The sequence below is a fragment of the Cebus imitator genome, unplaced genomic scaffold (assembly GCF_001604975.1).
Source record: "Cebus imitator isolate Cc_AM_T3 unplaced genomic scaffold, Cebus_imitator-1.0 Scaffold167, whole genome shotgun sequence".
Taxonomy (NCBI): domain Eukaryota; kingdom Metazoa; phylum Chordata; class Mammalia; order Primates; family Cebidae; genus Cebus; species Cebus imitator.
Window position 1 is genome coordinate 3,781,779 of NW_016107482.1, and position 26,905 is coordinate 3,808,683.

Genomic DNA, 26,905 nt, shown 5'->3' on the forward strand with positions numbered 1-26,905 from the left:
CTCCCTTTGTTCTGGAGGCAGCCTTACTTGTGCACTGCACTGCTCTGTCCCTTGGGTGTAGGACGCTGTGTGGGCTAGGGTCCTAGGGACATAGCTACAGCATTAAGTTCAATCGGAATTATGATGTTGCAGTCCTGTGGGTGAACAGAGGTCCTCTAGGGGATGTCACTGAGGCTCCAGGAATGTGAAGATGTAAGGTCTGCCTGTCCTTATAGCAAAAAATAGTCTAGTGGGGCTGCAATCTTAAAATAGTACAATGCCACTGATGCTTAGGTCTCAGGGGTTGTGTGGAACCCCAGCACAAACTTCCTCTTTAGAACAATGCCATTGCATGGTCTTCAGGCTGTTACCTATATCAATCTCAATCCCACTAGGACTGAAGACCTCTACTGTGACGAGGATTGTAGGAATCCACATGGGCATGTAGACCACTGGGGATGTCTTACTTACCTTTTCCCCACATTGGAGAATTCCTCCTGGTCTTAATCTGGTCCTGGCCAGGCCAGCTACTTTGCTTTCATGTCCTTTTGTGATTCAAAGGTTCCCTGCCACTTCCCTGCTGAATGTTAGTCTTCTCTCTTAGGAGCACCATTTGATGTGTGGTTATTTATGTATTCTTTTGGTCCTTCTTTGTGGAGAAGGTGAATGCTGGGCACATCACATCTGCCATCTTAAAGCCCATCCACAACACCCAACAGTTGTTTTTGAATTTTCTAGTCTTTGATGTCTGGATCCTAGAAGAGGAAAAATAGAAGAATTAAAGGAGGGGATAAAGAATGCTTGCTCTTTGAGTTCCCTGTAAGTCTATTCAACCATAGAAGGAAGAGCTTGTATGAATGGGGGAGTTGCAATAACTGTGGCTGCCTGCCTCTTTGCACCTCTGTGATCAGTGATTACAGCACAGATTCTGACATTTTGAGTGTAGGGTACTTTTTGACCAACCTGACTCCCACAAGCTGTGTGTAGCCTGCTCCAGGAACATGTGCACAGCTGCCTGCATGGGGTTGGGAATAGAGAATGGGTAGCTGTTACTGTGCTAAAAGCTGAAAGTAACCAAAATTAACCATAATTTACCTTCCAAGCCTTCTTTTCGAAGATGCAAGCCTTTAGTAAATGTGAGAGTCCCAAAATATGACAATTGCATAAGACAGATTCTGACCTATGCAGTTGCTATCTAGATGGGAAGACACAGTTCTGGTGCTTCCCACTCTGCCATCTTCCCAGAATCCCACATGTAGATTTTAACTACTTTTCCGGTGGTAATGTTAATTTCCCTCTGCAATAAATTCAACTCCATGGTGTCCTTTAAGCTTGACCTCCAGTTCTCTAATATGTCAGAATTCTTGAAGTCTTTCTGAAGAATTGTGCTAATATATGTTACCTGGAAAAAACACACAGGAATATATACAAATATTTATTTGGTCAATATGCTTAGAAAGCACTTGGTGACATAATTAAACTGATAAACATATCAATATTGATTTTTAAATTCTCTAATAGGCCCCTTTACTGCAAAACTCTTCCAAACCATTGATTTACTCAGCGCCTAAGATGTAGTCACCCTTTAATCTCTGTCTCAGGCACTGATTCCCTCAGTCTCTATCTCTACACTCTGGCCAGAGATCATTTATTAGAGCAAAAGTCCTCAAATCTCACTATGGTGGCCTTACGAGCCCCTGAAATAAACCCAAATCCCCTGGCCTGGCAAGCAGTCTTTAAGACTTTCGTGAGGCTGAACTTCTAGTACATTCACTGCTTTATGTGGAGTTTCTCGAATGCATTGTGTGTGTGTGTTTGCACACGTGCATTTGGATTTTATTTATTTTTATTTACTTTTAGCGTGGAGCCCTTGCTTAGGCTGGTGCATCTGTCTAGAATGGTGTCCTTCCTCTTTTTCACCTGACAGGTCGTTTTAGGTGCCTTTCCTGCTTGCTCCATGTACCATCACCTCCCGTAATAGATTATATATTCTATAGAAAGTATATTTGTTCTTCTGTGTTCCCCACCATTAGTTAGAAAGGACCATTTTAATCCCAGGAAGTGGCATATGGCCTAGGGTATAATATGCATACTCTAAAGACTTATTAATGTGTTCCTGTACCATCTCTCTGTGTATAATGTATCTCTTTCTCCCTCTCTCTTCTTCTCTCCGTCAGTCTCTTTTTCATGCTATCACTATGAACACAGATACAAAGTCATGTAAACAAGATCATTGCTGTTTCCCAACCTAATCAGAAAGCATTGACATGGAATGACATTTTTCTCTAAGTCCTGTTTTTTTTTATTAGCAACCTTTATATTTTATGCCCCAGGTGCAGTATATAGTCACAACTCGGCCTCTCTGCACCTCAAAGACATCAACCTTGTCAAACTTAATTGACTCAAAGCACAAGCAGTTATAAATGGAGTGCAGCTTGACAAATAAAAAGAAAAGTAAGAAACATGTATCCAACTAATACTTTTATTAAGATATTCCCTGTTGAGAATACTTTGTGTTTTCCTAAAAATTCCTCTGCGGAGTTTCTAGCCCCTTTCCTACTAGTAATGTTGTCCTTTAATCGGAAACATTTACCTATCCCAGCACTGATTCAGATTCTACACACAGTAAACACTTCTCAGGGTACAATATGCTACTCTGTGAGGACAAATTGTCTACATTTCATGGGATGCTAGCCATGGGTGGCAGCTTGGGGTTTATTACACGCTGATTGAGGACAGGAAACACATCACAGCATTGAAAAATTCAGCTGTGGCCCCACAGCCAGGTTTCATTTGACTTGGTCATTATGCAGTTCGTAAATTCTCTAATTATCGTAAATAAAAGTTGCCTGTGTTATCTCTATGCTCTGTGGATTGTGCAATGGAGCCCATGCCACCTGCTTTGCCAAGGACTGCCCTATGGAGTTATGAGCACCGGGTTCTGCCTGCACTGTGCAATCTATGGAAAGCCTTATTGATCCAAGCCTCTCACAATACTAGCTTGCCTCAATTGCTAAAATTACTTTACTTAACATTCCTCTTTCTCAGGACGGTGCGTACTCATGGAGTAAAGCATGATGGGGCTCTTGAGTACTGATAATATTATTTTTCTTGATTTGCTATCGGTTATGGTGGTGATGGTGGTGGTGGTGGTATTCATTTTGTAGAAGTTCATCTAGCCTTGCACTTATTTTTCTGTTAATAGAGTATATCAGTAAAAATGCATGTTTAAGAATATCTTCTTAAAAACCATGCCCTCTTTGACTGAGATAAGACGTTTTCTCTAAAATAATATTTCTTTCTTTTATTTTTATTTTTATTTTTGAGATGGAGTCTCACTCTGTTGCCAGGCTGAAGCCTGAAGTGCAGTGGCATGATCTTGGCTCATTGCAACCTCCGCCTCCCGGGTTCAAGCAAGTCTCCTGCTTTAACCTCCTGAGTACCTGGGACTACAGGTACACACCATCATGCCCAGCTATTTTTGTATTTGTAGTAGAGAAAGGATTTCACCATGTTGGCAAGGGTGGTCTTGATCTCCTGATCTCATGATCTGCCCTCCTTGGCCTCCCAAAGTGCTGAGATTACAGGCGTCAGCCAACCGGCTGGCCCCAAAATGGTAATATTTCTTTATAACTTCTAGGATAAAGAGCGTACTGATGGATCTGACAGATCACAATAAAAGTACCAAGCCTACCTTTTACTCTCTGTGTGTTTTTGCCTCTGTTTCTGTTTCTTCACCTGTTAAATAAAAATTATAATACCAACTTAACAAAGTAATTGATAAAATAGAATTGAATAAACAGTAGAAAATCACTTAGCACAAAAACAAGCCAGGTAATGGTGGCCATCACTATTAATAGCAGCAACAGAGCCACTGAAGTAGAAAAGGATAAAGGCATATTGGAGGCTTTTCTGAAGTGGCTGAGCTGTGGTCGTAGCAATGATATCAAGCTTTGTGAGGAGGAAGGCAGGCAGGAAATAGGAGTAAAATCTACACCATTGTATAAAGAAAGAGCAATGAGATGCACAGAAATGCTGCAAAACAGAGTCCTCAACGGACTGGTCTTACGTGAGGGGAGGTTTCAACACAAGAGCATCCTCTGGAAGTGCCTGCAACACCAGCCTCAGGGTGTGTCTTCACCTTCCCTTCTGTGTGCTCATTTTTCACTACAATATAGGCCCCAAGAGGGAGAATACTTCTGTCTAACAGATATACTCTAAGCATCTGGAGCTGTGCCTAGGACACAGCAGTGAGGATTAAAGATGCCCATTGTTCTTGGTGAGTTTATCATATTTATATTCTGCTGTTTCAGAATGGCCTGGTCTGTCTGACAGCCATCCATTATTGGGTATCAACCACAAATTATTGATTCTATTACTTTTCTAATTTTATATAATTTTAAATAAGTGAGGCAATGATTCTATATTTGCAATACATCTTTATATGGTGAAGGTTGCTTTTAAGATAATTAGATTTAAGTCTCCATATTTCCACGTATTAATTTGGGCTATTTAATTTCTATGAGCCCTATGTTTCTCTTGTGTAAAATGAAGAGAAAAATACTGACTTCAGAGAGCTGATGAGAATGAACAGCATATTACATATAAAAAAGCACCTGACAGGTAGTTGGCTAAAGGATATTTAAACAGCCCTTTAGCTTAATAGTTAACTAGACAGAATTTTCCATCAATATGCAGGGAGGAGACCCTTCCTTAGAAGACATGGTAGCATTTTATGTATCTGAGGCCTTGGGAATAAAGGTCAAGCAGAACTAATCAGTGGAATTCTCCTTTTCTTAGGAGATAAGAAGAAGTGGCTGTGATTGTTAAGTAGATTATAATGCATTTGTCCCTGAAAAGAGGAGAATGGGGAAACAAATGTATTCTAATCACATCAGAACCAGTTTTAATTAGGGTTCTTACAAAATCAAAGAACTGAAAAGTTTGAAATACTTTTTATGTGTATTCAAAATAAAAGCAATGAGAAATTATTTTTAAAAAAGTGCAAGAAAGCACAAGAAATTTTATTTTTTTCATGACGACTACTTCAATTCATAAAAATATAAGCCAAGTAGCCAGGCATCATATTTTTTCAAAATGTGTGTGTGTGTGTGTGTGTGTGTGTGTACGCATGCACGCGCACCTACCTGCTTTGCTACTTTGTGTGCCTCTCTCATGACTCAGTTGTGTAACTTCAGAAAGAGGGGTGAACATGAGCAATGCAATAGAAGAAACAGATCCCACTGAATAAAAAGGGCACAGGCCCTTCAGAAACAGAAGATCTTCTTCAAGGCCAAGGTGGCCAGGAGACTCCACCTGTGTCGGGGGATTCTTCAGGAAGTCTCCTGGAAATTGCCCAATTTTATTGCCTTCATGAAACAGAGCATCCGCAGCCTGCCGTGTAACCACCCTGTGGACCCACTTTGCTGCCTAGACAAAAGCCGATTCAGGAAGACAGAGGAATTGCCTTAGAAAAAGAGTAATTTATGCGGAGCTGGCTGTACAAGAGACAGAAATTTCATTATTACTCAAATCTGTCTTCCCAAGCATTTGGGGATCAGAGTTTTTAAGGACAATTTGGTGGATGGGGAGGAGCAGTGAATTGGGGAGTGCTGATTGGTTGGGTTGGAGATGAACTCACAGGGCCTCCCTGTCTTCTTGCTCCTAGTCAGTTCCACCCAGGAACCAACTCACAAGATCAGATAAGGCAGTTTATAGATCTGGGTGGTACCAAGCTGATGCATCAAGTCCAGGGTCTGCAAGACATCTCAAGCACTGATTTTAGGAGCAGTTTATGTAGGATCGGAATCTTGTAGTCACCAGCTGCATGACTCCTAAACCACAATTTCTAATCTTGTGGCTAATGTTAGTGGTCTAGAAGGAGGTTTGTTTTGGGAAAGGGCTGTTATCATCTTCTTTTTTAATTATAAACTAAATTTCTCCCAAAGTTAGCTCAGTCTTCTCCCAGGAATGAACAAGGACAGCTTGGAATTTAAAAGCAAGTTGGAGTCAGTCAAGTTAGATCTCTTTCAGTGTCTCGGTCATAATTTTACAAAGACGGTTTCAGTCGCATTGTATTCTCACTCTCACTCACCTGCACAGCCACAGTGGTATTGTTGCCCTACTTCTCATCCGAGTAACTTTTTCTTGTTTGGGATTTGCTCACTTAAAGTTCCCTCTGCCTGAAGTGTTCTTGTGTCATGGCTTACTTCCTCACGTGCACCATGTATCTATTCAAATGCCCCTCAGGGAGTCTTCCCTTTACCTGAATACAGTCGTAACGCCCACACCCTCACTAATGCCTTGTTGTCATTCTGTACTTTGTACCATAGTATCTGTGATCACCAGGGATGCTATATATATTATTCATTTATTTATATTCTCACTACAAGGGACTCTACATGAAATCAAGGTCTTCTGTCTTTTTTTTCATCTATATTTGTTGCATATAAAAATTCTCAACATTTGGCAAGTGTTTGATGAACTTTTGCTGAATGAGTCAATGAATGTATTATGGAGTGAGATGACAAATTTTACTCAGTGTTCTTTATAGGGATCTCTTTTGGCTTAAAAAAGATATAGAGATAGTCTAGAACACATCATAATTGCTTTTACTAAGGTTTCTATAGGGGAAAAAAAAGGAGGAGTCAAACCACAAAGATTCATAATAAATTGCTTCATGGCATCACACTAAGACCTTAAGGAACAAAACATAGATTGAAATATAAACAGATGTCAAATCTTTGAATAAAGAAGATCTTAGAAAAAACAAAATGTTAATAAGGAAAATAATTATTTCAAATTTATTTGTCTGATAAATAAATACAGCATGGGATAAATAAAGCCTATTCAACAATAGATATAATAAATATTTTACTGTAAATAAAAATATTTACCATATAAAAATTGTATAAAACCATGAAAAAAAACCAGTAAGAGTTCAAATAGATAAATGGACAAAGGTCATAAAGGGGCAGTTTTAGATGTGGAAATATAAATTTGCAACATATATAGTATTTAACCTCTCCGGTAATTCAAGTAAGTGAAAATTCAAACAACCGTAAGATAATTTTTCCTATCTCTCAGATAATTTAAACTTGTGAAGCTTCTATGCTCACAAGGAGATAGGAAATAATGCACTCTTGGATACACTATTGGTGAGCATGTTAAAACTGTTGAGAAAGCATGTTAGCAATAAACGTTAAAAGTCATATAAAAAAGTTCACATGAAGCTGAAATGACACGGTAGTTCTGCCCCGGACATTAAATAAATGATCATGAATAGAGAAGATGTTGTAATTTGAAGTGATACTCATTCAAATAGTGCTAAATATGGAAGGAAAATGTAGGAAAAAAATAATATTGGAAAGGTTAGGAAACTTAGAGGCAGTGCAGGATCAACTATTGTACAATCTTTGATAATGACGTTTGAACATTATTGATAGGACTATTATGCAAAGTTTTTATTTTAAAAATAAATATTACAAAATTATTCCCATAGAATGATCTCAAATATGTTAAAGAATATTTGCAAGCCCAAGTGTAGATATGGATATAGGTTTATGTGTATGCATTTAAACTTATTTTTTGCCAAATTTGTTTATATTGTAAAGTATTACAATATTATATATGCAGTCAATTTTTTATTAGCTCATATGAATTGTACGTATGATGGGATACATGGTAATAATTCAATATGTATAACACATAGTGATTGGATTAGGGTAATTAGAATATTATCTCATATATTTATCATGTCTTTGTGTTGCAAATATTCAATATCCTCGCTTTAGCTATTTGAAACTATATGATATATGATTGTTAAATGTAGTCATCGTACAAGGTTATAGAACACTAGAACTCATTCCTCTATCTAACTGTAATTTCGTATCCTTTAAGAAATCTTTCCCCATCCCTCACTTTCTCTCACCTTTTCCAACCTCCGGTATCCGCTGTTCTACTTTGTACTTCTAGGAGATTAAGTTTGTTTAGCTTCCACATACAAGTGAGAACATGCAGTATTAAATTTATATTACTTTAATAAATTAAGGTAAAAATTTAAAAAATAATAAATCAGATCTCAATTGTATATTTCCTTTTGTTGAAATCATCATTTTTTGCAAAGTTAATCCACAAAATAAATTCATATAGATGGGGTACAGCTATTTGCAAAAAGACATTAGAGAGATTTTCAATCATCCAAGGTAGTTTTAGTAATTGGGCCAAACAAGTTAGGTAAATTGAACGAAAGAAGCAGTTGATTACATCCATGTATTTATTTCTGATTGTTTTTCATAATTTTCCTAACTAAACATGTATCCATAAGCCTACATTTTTGTGCTCCCTGTCATTGCAGTTATTTATTATGACAAAAAAAAAATGTCACAACATGTATTTGTTTGTGCCTGGCTCCTTCTACTGTGCATGATGTTTCTGAAATCCATCTGTGTTACTATGTACAACTGTAATGTGTTTATATTAATGGCTGTATACTAGTTCATTGTATCAATATACTACTGATTATCTACACTCTGGACTTTTGTATTACTCTTTTTTAAAAATATTGTTAAAATGCAAAAACGTGTGTGCTAGAGCAAGTCTTTGAGATGCATGCACATATTATCCTCCTTGATATATACCTAGAAGTAAAATTGCTCTATCATATGATATGCATATTTTTAATGTCAGTAGATAATGTGAATAAGCCTTCTTAATTAGTTGTTCTGCTTTGCACTGCTATCGAGAATAATGAGTGTCCTCCAATATTACTATGATTTGGTCTTGTCAGCTTTTGTTGATATTTGTTTTGTATTACCTTCCATTTTGGAAACTATATGGTTATAAACTATTGTGGTTTAAAATTATATTTCCATGAATATTAAAAAGCATGAGGCTGGGTATGGTGGCTCACACCTATAATTGCAACACTTTGGGAGGCCAAGGCCGGCGGATCACAAGGTAAAGAGATCAAGACCAGCCTGCCCAACATGGTGAAACCCTGTCTCTATTAAAAACACAAAAATTAGCTGGGCATGATGACATGGGTCTGTAATCCCAACTACTCGGGAGGTTGAGGCAGGAGAGTTGCTTAAACCTGGGAGCTGAAGATTGCACCAGTGCACTCCAGCCTGGCAACAGAGTGAGACTCTGTTTAAAAAAAAAAAAAAAAAAAAAAAAAGGAGCAGGAGAATCTTTCATATTTTAATAACCCATTTGGAGGTCTTGTTCATGCTTTTCATTACTATCCTTTTTATTTCTACAAGGTCAATAGTAAGAAATATTCTTTCATTTCTGATTGTGGTAATTTTTCTCTTAAATGATTGATCTTTTCAAATAGCCACCTTAGATTTCATTGATTTTCTTTATTGTGTTTCTATTTTCTATTTCATTGTTTTCTGCTCTAATCATTATTATCTCCTTATTTCTGCTAGCTTTTGGTTTGGTTTGATCTTCTTTTTCCAGTTTCTTAAGCTGGATGGTTTGGTTACCAATTTTAGATCTTTCATCTTTCTTAATACAAGTGTTTACAGCTACAATTTTCATTCTGAGACTGCTTTTGCTTCACTCTGTATAATTAAAGTATGCTGTGTCCTCCTTTTTATTTATCTCAAAGTATTCTCTAACGTTCCATTTTATTTCTTCTTATTTAGTTATTTGGGAGCATTATTATATTTCCAAATATCATAAGTGTTCCAAATTTATTTCTGTTACTGATTTCCCATTCAGTTCAATTGTCAGAGCAATATTAGGTGATAGTTCTCTTATCTTAAATGTATTGAGGGGTTTTTTTTAGAGGGAGTATGAACTATACTAGAAAATATCCCATGTGTACTTGAGAATAATATACTTTCTACTGTTTTCTATTGGAACAATCTGTAGATATCAGTTATATATAATTGATATGTGTGCTGTTGTTCATTTCTATGTTCTCGTTGATATTCTGTCTGGTCTAGCCGTTAACTGAAAGTAGAATTTTGCTTCAGCTCTCATTGCTGTTTTCTATTTCTCTCTTCATTTCTGTCGGTTTTTACTTTATGTAGTTTAGTGTTCTGTTATTAGGAACATATATACCTATAATTATTTTATCTCCTTGTTGTATGAATCCTATAATTGTTATAAAATGTTTCTCCTTATCTCTAGTAACATTTTTTGTTTGAAGTCCACTTTGTTTGATGTTAGCATAGCTCCTCCAGATTTCTTGGGGTTACTATATCATAATATATATTTTTCTATTTTTTAACCCATTTAACCTATTTAATCTAAAGTCCCACATAGCATACAGTTGGATCATAATTTCAGATCCACGCTTGCAATCTCTGCTTTTTTGATTGGCTTATTTAATCTATTTACTTTTAATTTTCTTATTGTGGTAGTTAGATGTATGTCTTAGACTTTATTTTTTAAATGTTTATATCTCATATCTTATATTTTTTGTTCTTCTAATTCTACTTTACAGCTTTCATTTGCCCTAAAGAATATATTCCAATGTGGCATTTTAATACCTTTAATGTGTTTAAAGGTATATTTCTTATAACTTCTTTTCTGGATGGTATAGAGCTTACCATAGAGGTCCTAGACTCATATTCATCTAACTTAATTCTAGTCTGATATAGATATATTATTCATATATATTTACATTTTACTATCCTTCTGTTTGTGCTATTATTTTACACATATTACATCTTTGAATGTTATTAAGCCAAAAATACATTATTATAACCATTACTTTAGAGAAGTTTATGTCTTTTAAAGAAGCTGAGTTTTTTTAAAAAAAAGGTAGTAAGTATGTATTTATAGCTTTTGTAATGTAAACTTTCTTACTTACCCATTCTGATTCCCTTCACTTGTCCCTGGGCATTTGTGTTACCATTCGGAATAATTTATTTTGCCCAATACATCCTTGCTACCACCACCCCCCTTTCATTACACTTTTATAGGTTATATTCCCAACAATATATTACATACATGTTATTTTATATAGTTGTTTCCTAAGTCAGTTAAGAGAGGAAAATATGCATTTATGCTGTCATTTACAATTGCATAGTGCTTTTTATTTTTGTGTGCAGATTTGAATTGCTCTCTGAGCTTACTTACTTTCAGTCTAAAGACTTCCTTTAGGACTTGTTGTAAGATGTGTCTGTTAGCAACAAATTTAGTTTTTTTCTTAACTGGGAATTCATTTATTTCTCCTACATTTTCAAAATACAGCTTTGTCAGATAATGTATTTGCCACTGATAGTTTTTTTCTTTCTTAGAGCACTTCACTGCCTTTTGGCCTCTATTGCATCTTCTGAAAAAAGAAATATAAACTGTATTGCATCAATTTACACTTCTAGAAGCAATGTAAATTGCTGATATACATCCTTTGTGTAAAATGCTGGATTCCTGAAAGTATCTCATATATTAACTTCTGATAAGATTGAATTTAACATAGGAAGATAAAGCACTACCTTGATGAAGACTTAGTTGCAATTTAGATTGGGGGTGCAAAGTTGAGATATTTATGAAGGATTGAATAAAGTTTAAGACAGGTTTTTTATTGTAAGGATAAAATGTGATTACCTGAGAAACACGATGAACACAGCCGGGTGAAAATATTGAGGAAAGCAGTGAGTAGTGTTGTGATGTAAACCGCAATGTCATGCTATTTATACAGGAGTTGAATAGTTTGACGTATATGTAAACTTTTGTTTTGTTGTTTCAATTTTGTTTTGTTTGTTGTTTGGCAGAGAGAGTTTCAGGAGCAAATAGCAAAACTTTTATCTTCTTTTATCTTTTTCTGATAGTAACTATTTTGGTAAAGACAGCAAGTTATGTGAGAGTCAGTAAGGTTAATTGTTTTGTATTCATCTTGAGTACAAGGTTATTGTCAGTTATTTGTGTCAAATAATTAGAGGTTAAACAATATTTTTGTAGTCTTGATTATTTTCTCTAACCACTAGTGATGTTAAATATATCTTCCAATGATTATTGCTTTATGTAATTCCTCTTCTATGTCATTCCTAACTGTGTATTTTACTTATTTTTGTCTTGTGTTATTTATAGTTTTTTTTATTGACATGCATGGACCATTTATACATTCTTGATTTTTTTTTTTTCTGCTGTGTATTATGAATGACTTTCCTCAGTTTGGAACTTGGCTTTTCATTTCTCTTGATGAATCAGGATTGTCATTTTGCACAACAGTGAAAATACTACATTCAAAATTCTTTTAGCAGTAGAGTTTAGTTTTCAAATTAATTTTTAAAAGCTTCTGCTATACTGTAGTTTAGTTTGTATTGCCAGGTTCATGAAGTGGATTGATATTTCTTCTTTGCTATCATCTCTCTTATACCGAAGATATTCATAATTACTCTGCATCGAGCTCAGGACTGTCCTTAGCAAAGTTTTGAGTACAATGTTTTTCTTTTAAATACAATTGCCTATATCATCATTTACTGAATTTTAGTTCATAATTTTATACAGTATCAGCAACTGTTCTATAGATGAAATAATTAGTTCTGGATTTTAGGACCCCTTGAAAAATTTTCATACAAAGAACCATCTATTATATTTATTTATAAATCTGTTAAAGTTATCTGTGTATTCAAATTGGTTAACTAAGAGGCACCTTATTTATAGCATTGTTAATCTTATTCTTAATATTTACCTGATTATCAAAGGGAATCTTGTTTCAATTTGACTTCATTCTGAAAGTTCCAAAGTACTAAAAGCAAAGAAAATTACCAAGTTAGCAATCTCAACTGAAATATATGTAAAACAATTTAAAGCTTTTTCAAGTACATTATTTCATGGGATTGATCATTTTGGTGGTATACTAGTTTAGCTTAATAATTATAAAGATGGAGGCTGAAAAGATCTTCCAAAATGCTTGGAAAATATAAAAAATAATTTCCTGATAATTTGCAAACTACAAATTATATTTCATATAAAAACTGACAGAACACAATTTTTCTTAGAAACGATGTCATCGCATGTTACGTTATTGGTCATCTGAGGCTTCCTCAGTATTTTTTCTTTCTTTTTTTTTTTTTGAGATGGAGTCTTGCTCTGATGCCCAACCTGGAGTGCAATGGCACAATCTTGGTTCACTGCAACCTCTGCCTCCCAGGTTCAAGCGATTTTCCTGCCTCAGCCTCCCAAGTGGCTAGGATTACAGAAACCTGCCACCACACCTGCTAATATTTTTTTGCATTTTTTAGTAGAGACCGGATTTTGCCATGTTGGCCAGGCTGGTCTTGAATTCCTGATCTCTTGTGATCTGCCTGCCTTGGCTGCCCAAAGCACTAGGATTATAGGTGTGAGCCACCATGCCCAGCCTCCTCAGCATTTTCCTATCTGATATTTGTTTATGACTTTCATGAAAATGTCACTGGTAAACTCATATGATAGTAAATAAACTAGATTTGACATATAATGCTAATAAGATGCAAATGATATAATGGAAAAGGGTCATCATGATACACTTCTGTATAGGTTTGCAGCTCTATTAGGATTATAATTTATTCATGTTGTGGCTTTTTTTTTTTTTTTTTTTTTGGGCTCTGGGGTACATGTGCACATCCTGCATCCTGCAGGATTGTTGCATAGGTACATACATGCCATGGTGGTTTGCTGTCTCCATCCCCCCACCCCCCAACCCACAGTAGCCTACATCAGGCATTTCTCCCAGTGTTATAGCTCCGTATCCACCCCTCCGCTGTCCCTTCCTTTCCCTCCCCTCCCCTCCATACCCCCACCTAGCCCTGTGAGTATTGTTCCCTTCCCTGTGCCCAAGTGCTCTCATTGTTCACCATCCTCCAATGGTGTTTGATTTTCTGTTCTTGTGTCAGTTTGCTGAGAATGATGGTTTCTAGATTCATCTACAAAGGACACAGACTCATCATTTTTTGTGGCTGCATAGTATTCCATGGTGTATATGTGCCACATTTTCTTTATCCAGTCTATCATTGATGGGCATTTGGGTTGGTTCCAGATCTTTGCTATTGTAAACAGAACCACAACAAACATACGTGTGCATGTGTCTTTATAATAGTGGCTTATGATACTTAAGAGCATCTTGGGATTTTACAGATATGTATTTATGACTTTTATATTGTGTATGGAAGTCAAAACTGTGTTTAAATGTGGGGATATATAATTTTTTACTCAGACTACAATATTCGAATATGTAAAGTTAAAAACTATTTTATTTTTAAGTAATTTAAAACTTTACATATTTGACTATTGTATTCTGTGTTAAAAAAAAAAAAAAAAAAACTAATGCAATTGAGCCTGTTACAAAACTGTATCATTGTTGCTGTCAAAAGCATAGCAATGAATTTTAATTGATTGACATTCAATTTGAAAGGCAATGCATTCCCCACAGAGTACAGGCCTCCTCATCATATATATCCTTCTCCACCCTCTAACACCTTCTGCAAGTGAGCACTGCATGTGCATTCTGTGAAACCACTTGTGCTTAACTAAACATATTATTCTTTCTCAGCTTTCCCCCTGCATGAAATATCCCTTAGCTTAGAATATTCTTGTTTCTGATTCGTTAGTTTCAATTCACTTTTTGACAGCTAGTTTAATTAAAGAATCTGAGGGCAACATAAAAAGGAACTTTATTGATCAATAGTATAACACAGAGGAGATCCTCAGTGGGTAGTGCCTTTCTGTGGCCAGGAAGTCCCAACAAATGTTCATCTCCTGGAAAAGAGGAGACCCTGGAGTGGGAAGCTGCTTTCTGCAAACAGGTCCTCCCACTATCTCTGCAGCTGTCAACAGAGAGGAGGCCCTGGAATGGATAGCTCCCCTCAGCCCATTCTCACCACCATATTGAAGTAAGTAACACTTTCAGTGATTTCACAGATCCTTTTATACTCTACTGACTTCCATCTTAGTCTCTACCACATTGTCTTATAAGTTTTTGCATGTTTCTTCCTTCTTATAAAACTGTTACAGGATCCTTGGGGTGTCACTTTTCTGGTCTTGAAATGTGTGTGCCCAGTGGCGCCTTTGCTGAGATTTTCTTGGACCCACTGTGCTTGTTCTGCCCACTTGGCCTGGCATACTGCCCTTGGCTCACACTACTGACCTGGATTCCACACCTGCCAAAGGTGAGTCAGGTGTGGAGCAGTGCAGGGTGTGTGAGCAAATTTGGAGCCTGGCCACTGCACAGTTAGACATGTACTGGCTGCTGCAGCAGGGTGGACAGCTCCAGGTGCCAGCATGGGTGCCAGCTCTCTGTGAAGCTGTGGCTGGACCAGGAGCACTGCAAGCAGCTTCCACAGCTGACACTGGGGAACAGTGGCCTCTGGAAGCTTGAAGATACCCAGAACTACGGGACTCCAAAGAGGGAGTCACAACCCTGGCTCGGGGAGCTCCCAGTTCTGGGATACCCAAAGGACCATAGCTCTTTTTTCTTAGTGCAATAAAGAGAGGTAAGATTGAAATATCACTCTGATGACTTCCCATCTCACTGATTAAAAGCCAAAGTGCTTACTTTGGTCTATAAGGCGGTATATGCCATGGCCCCTTTAGGTTCTCTCACCCCACTTCTTAAGACTATCTCCCCCTGACACAATTTCTCCCATACTTCTTTGCAGTTCATTGAACACTGTGTTCCTACCTTAGAGATCTCACACTTGCCACACCTCCCATGCTGTTCCTCTATTATTTACATTGTTTGATATCTCACATCTTTCAAAATTTTGCTCAAATTTTACCTTCTTAGGAAGAGTTTTTCTCAGGAACCTATTTAAACATCCCTTATCAACTTTGTTTTATCATTTGATGTATCACTGTGAAATATGCTGTATATTTATTTTGCATATTTTCTGACTCCTACCACCGGAGTACAAGCTATCTAGAGGTAGAAATACTTGTTATTTTATCCCCCACAATATATCCCCAGTGACTGGAAGAACGTTACTGAAAGCAGAAGGATGGAAGAAAGCAGATCACTCACTTAACAGAGACTGATCCTGAGATTTCCCTTGCATGCAGCACTTGAAAAGCCACAAACTATTTCCAAGAGGGAAGTATAACTCAACTAGAAGTTGTCAACTACTTCCTGTTTTTGTGAATCATTGGAACACGGACACCCCCTTTCGCTTCTGTATTGTTTGTGACTGCTTTTGTGATACAATGGAAGATATGAGTAATTCTAACACAAATTATGAGGCTTGTAAAGGCTATAGTATTTATATAGCCTTTACATCTGGCCCTTTAAAAAAAAAAAAAAAAAAAAAAAAAAAAAAGACTTGCCAATGTCTGGCTTAAAATGCCCATTAAAATTTGCCTGATGTAGAGGGTTTTGTGGTTCCTTCCTCAATATTTTTACTACTCACAAATTATTTGTCTAATCTAATGATAGCAGTCTGGTTTCTCCCAGCAGTGATTGGTTTAGTTTCCCATTGGGACAGGAGATAAATCTTAATAGAATGTTTTGCATATAAAGAATAAATGAAATAAGTAAATGTACTTTTCATCTTTATAATGGTTTTTGTATCTGTGTGATGCCTGCAACTTCTGCAACCATTTTGCCATATTGGGACCGAGTGTGAATGCAAAGTTTGTACATAGAGGAGGACTGACCAGTCAGAGAATGGAAAATATCTTGGTCCTTGATGACAACAGTCAACCAGTAAACCTATCAAGCTCGGAGCTTGCCTTACTGCTGGAATTCTTGTTATTGTAGAAAATCAATGTTGTGTTTTGATTTGGGGCATGCCAGCTTACAAATGGATGATGCATCTTAGCTGACACCAAAAGCTTCCTAGGAACATTCCAAAGATAAAATTGGTGTCTTTATTTTAAAGGTAATGATAGAGTTTTACATTTGTCTTTATTCTAGTGAGGGTTTTTAATTTTTTTTTAATTGTATGAATTGGTTGATTGTTTTATGCAGGCAGAGACACAGGGTGAAATACAAATAGGTGATTGACAAATCCTGATTATTCAAGAAAAGTAAATAATCCATTTATGGAGATTATGTCTAGCTTTTCTTCACTTATTAAGTAGCTATTTTATGAATGCAGAGTTTGGAATTACTCCAAATTAAGTCAAGACCAAAGACAGAACTAAAAAAGATTAGAGTGTCTGAGGAAAAGTTGATGGTTTTACACATAGGGACCTATATCCTAGCCTGTTTTCATATTCCAAAAGCAAACCAGATTGACATTTTGAGTTTTCAAGGATATTTAGATTATAATCATATATTTTTCCCTTGGTGAGAATTCTTGAGAGTATATGATTAATAGCTTATTTCTCTGATTATAAGAAATCATTAATTTTAATAGTAAACATTGTGAAAAACTGTGACATTAAAACACAGAAGCATTAATTATAAAGACTTCTAAATGTCTTTATGTAACAAAAACATATCTTGGACACTAGAGAAATGTGAAAACTTAATATAAAATGGCAAATAAGAGATCACCGATTAAGTCAGTGGCTGCCATAAAGTCATCTGTGTAGCAGCTGTATTCAAATGTTCCTCTCTCCACAATTTTCGGATATAAAAATTCATCGATTTTTCTTTGGAAACACCCTGAAAGCCATCATGCTTTTATTTATTTGTTTTTTTCCTTAAGTAATCAATCCCCTGTCTCTGATATCTACCTGTCAAAATTACCTTTTCTCATTTCAAATATTACTTATTCAAAAAGTTTCTAATTTTTCAAAAGCATGTTTAATTTTTTACCCCCATAGCTTTCAAACCACAGCAAAAGTATATTACAGAACTTTTATGTGTCTTTTGTGTGATCAGGGTTCTTATTGCAAAGACATATGTTCTTATCGTATTACTGAGTATTTCATTCTCAGTAGCAGCCGGAAGGAAATTTTGATTTACATTGGGCCAAAGAAGCTTATTGAAATGATTTTACATACATCACTTTGGGAATTCAGATAGATAAGACCCGATTGATGCATTTGAAGTTGCTCACTGAAAACCAGAATGTGGAAATGAACATGTAGACCACTGAAAGAACAGTCATGGAATGAATACTGGAAGAAAAATACATAAGGCAATATACATTTATAGAAGGATGAAGAGATAGATAGGTGGAAAGATGGGTTGAGGGGGCAGAGAGAGAGAGAGAGAGATAAGGATCCACACAAATCTGCTATGATATCTCTAAAATGAAGACAAGACATGTATATTAGTTCATTCTCACATTGCTATAAAGAAATTTCTGAGGCTGGATAATTTATTATTATCCAGTCTGAGATATATTATCCATTGCTGAGACTAGATAATTTATAAATGAAAGTGGTTTAATTGACTCACAGTTTCACATTGCTGGGAGGCCTCAGGAAACTTACAATCATGGTGGAAGGCAAAGGAAAAGCTGGCACCTTCTTCACAGGGTAGCAGGACGGGGTGAATGCCAGCAGGGGAAATGCCAGACACTTCTAAAACTGTCAGATCTCCTGAAACTCACTCATTATCATGAGAAGAGCATGAGGGAAACTGCCCCCATGATCCAATTACCTCCACCTGGTCCCACCCTTGACACATTGGGTTTATGGAGATTACAATTAGAGGTGAAATTTGGGTGGGGAGACAGAACCAAACCATATCAACATGTGAAGGAATGATATTTTTTTGCCACCCAGAGGGAAACTAAGGTGTGCTTCTGAGATCACTAATCAGGAAAGAAGGCAAATTCCTACAAGCTCTAGCAGAGAGAGGAGCCATGCCAAGAGTCTCAGTGAAGGAGGCGCAGAGGGTGGCAGAAGCAGAGTGGTCAGCAGATTCTAACCACTGATCAGAGGCAATGGGATTGAGGCCCACAGGGACTGAGGGCGTAGCACCCAGAGCAGCTGGAGGACAGAAACCCAAGTGTGAGTGTCGGTGCAGAAATGTGCGAAAACTTCTCCCATTGGAAGGGCTGATCCATGTGCTGGACCAGAGGAGTAGAAATGTTACAGGTGATTTGGAGGCCAAACTACCATTAGCCTGCTCTTTTTTTTTTTCATATCTATAATGTACTTGTGCATTAATCAAGCAATTTACAGCTTCTCAAACACAAGCAAAAACTAGAATATTCTAGATGGACAAGTAGTAGCAAAACTTTTGTTCGATATGGGCAGGATGCATGTGATACGTTAAATTATGAGATAGGTGATGCAGAAATAGAGTATTAAACACAAAGGAGTGAGAGTACTGAGAGAGATTTACAAGCTAAATATCCACTATATGTAAGTATGCAGGAGCCATTGTATGTTCAGGATATAGTCAGCAGGTACAGATACCTACATTTCATGAGGTTTTTAATTCAGCCACATGCTGATGACAACTATTCTGGCCCCAAATATTCTCTGCTCAGATTAATTAATTAATTAGTTAATCCAATAGTTGTTCTTCAGTCAAGCTTCAGCTGTGCCAAGCTATACATCCCCAAGTCTCTCCAATGGAGCAAGTGTGTTATTGGCCCAGAGTACTTTCCATCTGTGGGCCCCATTGTTTGAACCTAAATTCTGTCCTTGTTTGTGACACCATCAACAGAAAGCTTGATGTGGCAGAGACTGTTGGGACAGGTGAGCCTTGTATGCCATGGGATTCAAGTAGTGAGGACCTCTCAACTTACTTTCACACTATGCTAAGTGTCATGTCTTTTCCCTTGCTTCTCACTCTGTGTTTTAAATTAATTCAATAGCTGTGTGATTGAGCATTTTGATTTTGTTTGTGAGCTTTGTGCTCAATGCCCACTGAGCTCTCTTTCCTGAAAGTGTGCATGGAGGTCGCCATTGCATCAAGACAAGTTCCCACACAGTAGCATCACCAGTCATCTTCTATATGACATATTTGTTTATTTTTGTTCCAAAGCCCAGAAAATATCATGGAGACTAGAAGGTACTCCAGAAGTAGCTGTAGAATCAAAGAATAAAGTTTATAAGTGCTCTTCCTTAGGAACTACCATATTGTGACACTGAGTATTATTTGCAAAACATACAGTTCAATGTTTAATAGGAATTTCAGCACCTATAAGCCAGAAACTCTCACACTCATTCTTCTAGTGCCCTAAGTATAAGAAACAACTTGCATGTTACAGAATAAAACTCTATATGTATAATAAAGAAGGGGAAAAGTTCCATAGCACCTAGTATGTAAGGTTTGATTATAAGTATGTTACATATAATGAATAATTATGACGGTATCAGTGAGAGAGATACTATGATGAACTCCATTTTACAAATAAAGAAACTGAGGTTCAGAAAGGTTGCATAATGTTTCCAAGGTCATGAACGGTAGGATTTAAACCTCAAAGTCCTGCCTGTCATTTGTAATGGAAAATCGGAGAGATTAAAGTAGTCACCTGAGATCATGTGATTTGAAAGTGGAACACACATATCCATTCAGATTTTCACCAAAACTCCTCCAATACCAAGTGTTTTCTACAAACTCATTCAGATGATGCCATAGTACTTTTTAGTGATATTTTGTTAATATCATTATATTTCATAATGTTATAATATTAACAAAATATCACTAAAAAGTACTATAGTTTTATATAACACATGAAAATTAAATATTATGAAAATAAGTATAAATATATTTTTTAAATAATTATTAATACATTTTTATTAATATATTCTCTAACTGGGATATTATTCTATAAGAGATCCTCTTGTAAATGGCCTTTTATTTTTAATTTTGGTATCCATGTGTTCATAATAGACATCTTAAGGAAAAGACGATAAAAGGGAATATTTTTGTGGAAGTAAATTAAGAGTAATTCAGAATTCAGTGATATAAGAATTATGGATAGGCCCATAAAATATTTTGGATAAATCATAATGAAATAAAGAGGATATTTTTCTTTTAATTAAACCAATTATTGTGGGGATTAGCAGGCGATACCATAAAGAGGAGGAAAAAAATGGACACTTTTTGAGGATTAATAGCCACTTATTTGTAGTCAAAAATTTGAAATCGAATTAAGTAGAAAAAAGTCTCAAGCTAAGTATGCCAGCCTCATTAACAACAGCAAATATTGAGTAGTCTCTCTTGCTTCACCATATTAATAAGTACATCACTCTGACTTCTGACTATTCTGCTCCAGGTAACAACCTGCCCTGTAAATCTGAATGCAGAGGAATATTTTCCACTGAAGTTAAAGGAGACAAAAATCCCTATAGCCATCATAATGAAAACAAATGTTCAGATTGTTACCAATATTATTTTTGTGGGTGGGAACTCTGGGCAGAATAATTTTAAAATGTTAACTATTTTGTGGGTTTACTGGACTTGATCGGACAAGTGATGAATTGAGTTCCATTTGCTTTGTTTCATAGATATGAGAAGGAGGGAGTGTGGAAAGTGGAAACAGATAGGAAAGAAACAAATGTTTGTTTTACAGTTTTCAGACACCTGATACATTAAGTGATTATTATTTTCTACATGTGAGGAGAAGAAAATGAGGTTTTTCAAAATTGTACAAATTGCCAGTGTCATTCAGACATCAGAGTTCGAGTCTGTGTCTAGGTATTTCTGAGTCACAAGCCTCTGACCGTCTTGGTCATCTGAATGAGCAAAAACTACAATTGCAGTTCATAAATATTGGATTCAGAGAAGATAATCAGATTCTTCTCCTCTGTGGTCCAAATGTAGCCTTAATGAAGAAGAAAGCAAATTTTATTTCATATTCCAGTCACTTTTCTCCTTCAAAATTCATAGAGTAAATATTAGCACATTGGACAAATTAGACAAAACATTTCCTCACATTTTCCCCAAAATTCCTGTGGCCAGAATTCAGATGGCTCAAAGTCATTTTTTTTAACCTACATTATTCACATACTATTTGTTTTAGCAAACTTTACCCCAGTTTAATTTTTTTTTCATACAAAATTTCATGGGGACAAATTCATTAAGTATAAATTACCTGTCATGATTTTATGACCCCCATTATCCCTTCAACTAAGAAGCTCACTGAACTGTGCATGATGCACAATCCAAACTCAATTAAGAATGTACACACAGATTCCTAGGTTTTATTTTTTTCAAAGAGAATTGTAGACTTTGCCTATATATACATAGATTTAGTTTCAACTAAAAACATATTTTGGTCATTTACATTTTTAAAAAATTTTTCAATTGAAAAAATTTTCAAGTATATTGAGACAAAATTGATTGCTTATGATGAATATTTAAGAATGCATTTTTTCTGGTCTAATATTCAAAAAGGTGCAGTCATGGTAAGAGAGGAAAATGGGAATACCTTGTGTAGCCATTTCCCTTACTGTGAATTCCTATGCATTTGGCTTTTTTAACAATACTTTAATTTTATATTTACTTTAGATTTAGAATAACGGCAAAGGAGAGTAAAAAATGTCACTGTATACATCATATGCAGATTCCTGCAATGTTACTGATACATTATGATTGACTAAAGTTCGTACGTTTTTGAGATTTTCTTAGCCTTTACATAATGTCCTTTTTCTGTTCTAGAATCTCATCCAGGCCATGCTTAGGCTCTCCTAAATGATGGCAGTTACTCAAAATTGACTGTTTTTTTGATGACCTGAAAATCTGGAAGATTATTTTGTAAGACTGTTCCTGGGTTTGTGTCTGCTTGATGTTTATCTCATGGTTAGACCAGGGCTATGGGTTTTGGGAATCAGGACAACAGAGATAAATAGCATCTTTCACACATCATACCAAAAGTCCATATCATCAAGATGATGCCGCACTGTCTTGAGGGACTGTTTGCCAGGTTTTTCACTGGAAAGTCAAATTTTCCTCCCTGATTTCCTTTGTTATTCTCATAGGAAAGAAGTCATTAAATAGTCCTCACTTAAGAGATGGACTTCATGGTCCATTCCTTGGAGTGGAAAAATTTACTTAAATTATTTGCACAAAGGTAAGTACCCATTTTTCCCAGGCCTGATTTGATCTCTATCTCCAGAGTTTGTGAAGTCAAAAGAAATGAAACAGGGATAATGCATGTTATAAAATTGTGAGTTTTTGTAGACGTATTCTTACATTTTATAGGTAAGGACAGTAAGGTTAGACAGATTAATTAAGAGTAAGGTAACAAAGCTTTTAAGAAGTAAAGAAGTAGTTTTCACCTAGCTTTGATTCCAAATCTGTAATTTTTCCATCACTTGTTAAAGAGGAAGCATTGAGAAAGCTGAGTCGGTCTCTTAAGCAAGTTGCTTGACTTGGTTTGTGTCCAAATTTGCTAATTCCCTGGCACTCATTTGGTTCTCCAGATGGCTCTGGGGCGCTGTGAAACACCAAGAGCTAATGCCACCGCCTCACACTGCACACAGGTGCACCGCTCCTTGGCAGGCAGCATACACTCAGATGCTGCATTAGGGGAGCAAGGGATGCAGAGCCTTTTCCTGAAGCCAAACAAGCCCCTGTTGCCTCAGGGGACTTTCTTCCATGGAAGACACAGAGCAAAACTGCCAGTTGCAGAAACACACCCCAAGAAACAAAAATTAAGTAACAGTATTAGAAACATTAGGCATTTTTTCCCATTATACCTGCAAACGCTTCATCAGCACTAGAGGAAGATGGCTTGCTATGTGGATTTTGATGTGCCTTAAGAAGGCAACCATGAAAAAAAAAAAAAAAAAAAAAAGAATTGTTTAGGCAATAAGAGTAAAAATTGTGTTCTGAAAACTCAACAAGTACAATGATGTTGCTGCTTCATGATTTTGAAAAGAAAATATAAAATAAATAGAATAAAATATAACAATGCTATTGTGTGCTATATAATACTTTTTTAGAAAAAATATTTATTTATTTGATGGTGTCTCACTCTGTTGCCCAGGCTGAGCATGATCTTGGCTCACTCTAACCTCTGCATCCCGGGTTCAAGCAATTCTACTGCCTCAGTATCCCAAGTATCTAAGGTTACAGGTGCATGCCACCATGCCAGGCTAATTTTTGTATTTTTTAGCAGAGACAGAGATTCACCGTGTTGGTCAAGCTGTTCTCAAACTCCTGACCTTGGGATCCACCCGCCTCCACCTCACAAAGTGCTGGGATACAGCATAAGCCACCACGCCCTGCCTATAGTTCTTTTTAAATTAATACCGACAGTATTTGATGTCAAGTAATTTTGTATTCAGAATTAGAAAAGGTTCTTTATAACTAATGAGAACATGGCACCTTCTATGTTTTCATTTATATTACCATTTAAAAGAATTAAAATATAAATAATAAGTAATTATTGGTAATGAATCACAGAGTGCTTGCTGATGCTTTACATCTTAGGTTTATATTACTAGAAAATTCGATTTTTATGTTTTGAATGGTTCTAGTTTCACAGAAACATAGAGGTACAGAGGTTGTCCATATACCTCCAGCTCCACAGATGCGCAGCCTCTCCGCTTTTCAGCATTCCCCGGGAGAACAGTCCATTTGCTACAACTGATGAACTTGCACTGACACATCCTAATCACCAAGGTGCTTACTTTACATTAGGATTCACTCTTGGTATTGTACATTGTATGGGTAGGAACAAATGTATCATGACACATATAAACCATTGTAGTAGCACAGTATTTTCACATCCCTAAAAGTTATGCTCTATGCCTATTCACTTCTCCCTTTACTGCTAAACTCTTGTAATCACTGGTCTTTTTACCATCTCCATGATTTTACCATTTCTAGAATGTCATGCAGTTGGAATAATACAGGATGTAGCCACTTTAGATTGGCTTCTTTCACTTAGTAAAATGAGCTTACGATTTCTCCATGTCTTTTTTAATGGTGTGGTAGCTAATTTATCTTCAGTGCTAAATAATATTTCTTTGCCTAGAGGTACCTCAGTTTATTTATTTATTCATCTACTGAAGGACACATAGTTGCTTCAAAGTTTTGAAAAATATCAAAAAAATATAAATATCTGTGTGTAAGTTTTTTATGTGGACATATGTTTTCAACTCCTTTGAACAAGGAGTCCAACTGCTGGATCATATGTTAAGTATGTTAGTTTTGTAAGAAATCACTCCCCTGTCTTCCAAAGCATATGAACCATTTTGCATTCCCACCAGCAGTGATGAGAGTTCCTGTTGCTCCACATCCTCACTATCATTTGATCTTATCGGTGTTCTGGATTTTGACCATTATAATAGGTGTATAGTAGTAACTGATTGTTTTAATTTGTACTTTCCTGATGACAGATGATCTGGAGCATCTGTTCATAAATGTATTTGTCGTATATATATCTTATTTGGTAAGGAGTCTACTAAGGCCTTTGGCCCATTTCTTAAATCAGGTTGTTTGTTTTCTTATGGTTGACTTGTAAGAGTTCTTTGTATATTTTGAGATGTGCTTTTTGCAAATATGTTTCCCCCAGCCTGTGGCTTGTTTCTTCATCCTTTGTGAGGCAGAATTTTTAAACTTTAATAAAATGCAGCTTATCAATTGTTTCATGGATTGTGCCTTCAGTATTGTACTCTATTGCCATACTCATGATCATCTAGGCTTTCTCTCTTATTATCTTCGAGAAGTTTTACAGTTTTACATTTTGCTTGAGATGTATAATCTATTTTGAGTTAATTTTTATAAAAATGTTAACATCTGTGTCTACATTTTTTTGGGTTGGCTTTTTGCACGTGTTTCCAGGTGTGCTATATCATTTGCTGAAGAGACTGCTTTTGTTAGATTCTATTGCCTTTGCTACTTTTTCAGAGGTTAGTTGACAATGTTTACATGGGCCTATTTCTTGGCTCTCTAGTGTATTTCATTGATCTATTCTTTCATCAATACAATACATACTGTCTTAATTTTTGTATTTTATAGTAAGCTTTAAGCCAGATAGTGTCAGTCTTCAATTTTGTCCTCCTTCAATACTTTTTGCCTATTCTGGTTTTTTTGTCTGTGCATATAAGCTTTATAATCAGTTTGTTTATATCCAGAAAATAACTCCCTGGGATTTTGATTGGTATTGCAACAAATATATAGATCAGGCAGGAAATAACTAACATTTTTACAATACTGAGTCCTACTTTTTGTGAATGTGGAATATCTCTCCATTTATTTGGTTCTTTTTTTTTTTTCAAAAGAGTTTTGTAACTTTCCTCATATAGATCTTGTACATATTTTGTTATATTTCTACCTATGTATGTTCAGGGGATGCTAATGTAAATGGTATTATGTTTAAAAATTAAAATTTAATGTGTTTATTGCTTATGTATATTAAAGGGATTAATTCAAAGTTAATTCATTAATTAACTTTGTATCTTATGTCCTGCTTCCTTGCTACAGTCGCTTACTAGTTTCATGAAAATATTTTGTCAATTCTTTCAGATTTCTTATAAAGATGATCTTGTCATTTGTGAACAGATAGCTTTATTTCCTCCTTTCCAATCTGTATGCATTTTATTTCCTATTTTTGTCTTGTTTATTAACAGGTACTTCCAGTATGATGTTGAAAAGCAGTGGTGAGAAAAGACATCTTTACCTTGTTCCTGATTTTAGTGGGGAACGTTCAAGTTTCTCACCATTAAGTATAATATGATATTAGTTGAAGGTTTTTGTGTAGATACTCTTTATCAACTTGAGAAAGTTAGTGTCTATTTAGTTTTACAGTTTTTATCATGAATAGGTATTGGATTTTGTCAAGTGCTTTTTCTACATCTACTGATATGATCACGTGATTTTTCTTCTTTAATCTGTAGATGTGATAAATTACATCAATTGATTTTCAAACACATTGCATGTGTGTAATCAATACCTTTGGTTGTGGTATATAAATTTTTCCATACATTATTGGATTCCATTTGCTAATATTTTGTTAATAATTCTTTATCTATTTTCAGGAGAGATAATGGCACATAGTATAGATATTTTTAATGTCTTTTGCTTTAGTATTAGGGTAATGCTAGCCTCATGGAATTAGTAGTTATTCCCTTTGCCTCTGTCTTTTGAGATTGTTGAGCATTGGTATGAATGCTTCTTAAATGTTTGTTGAAA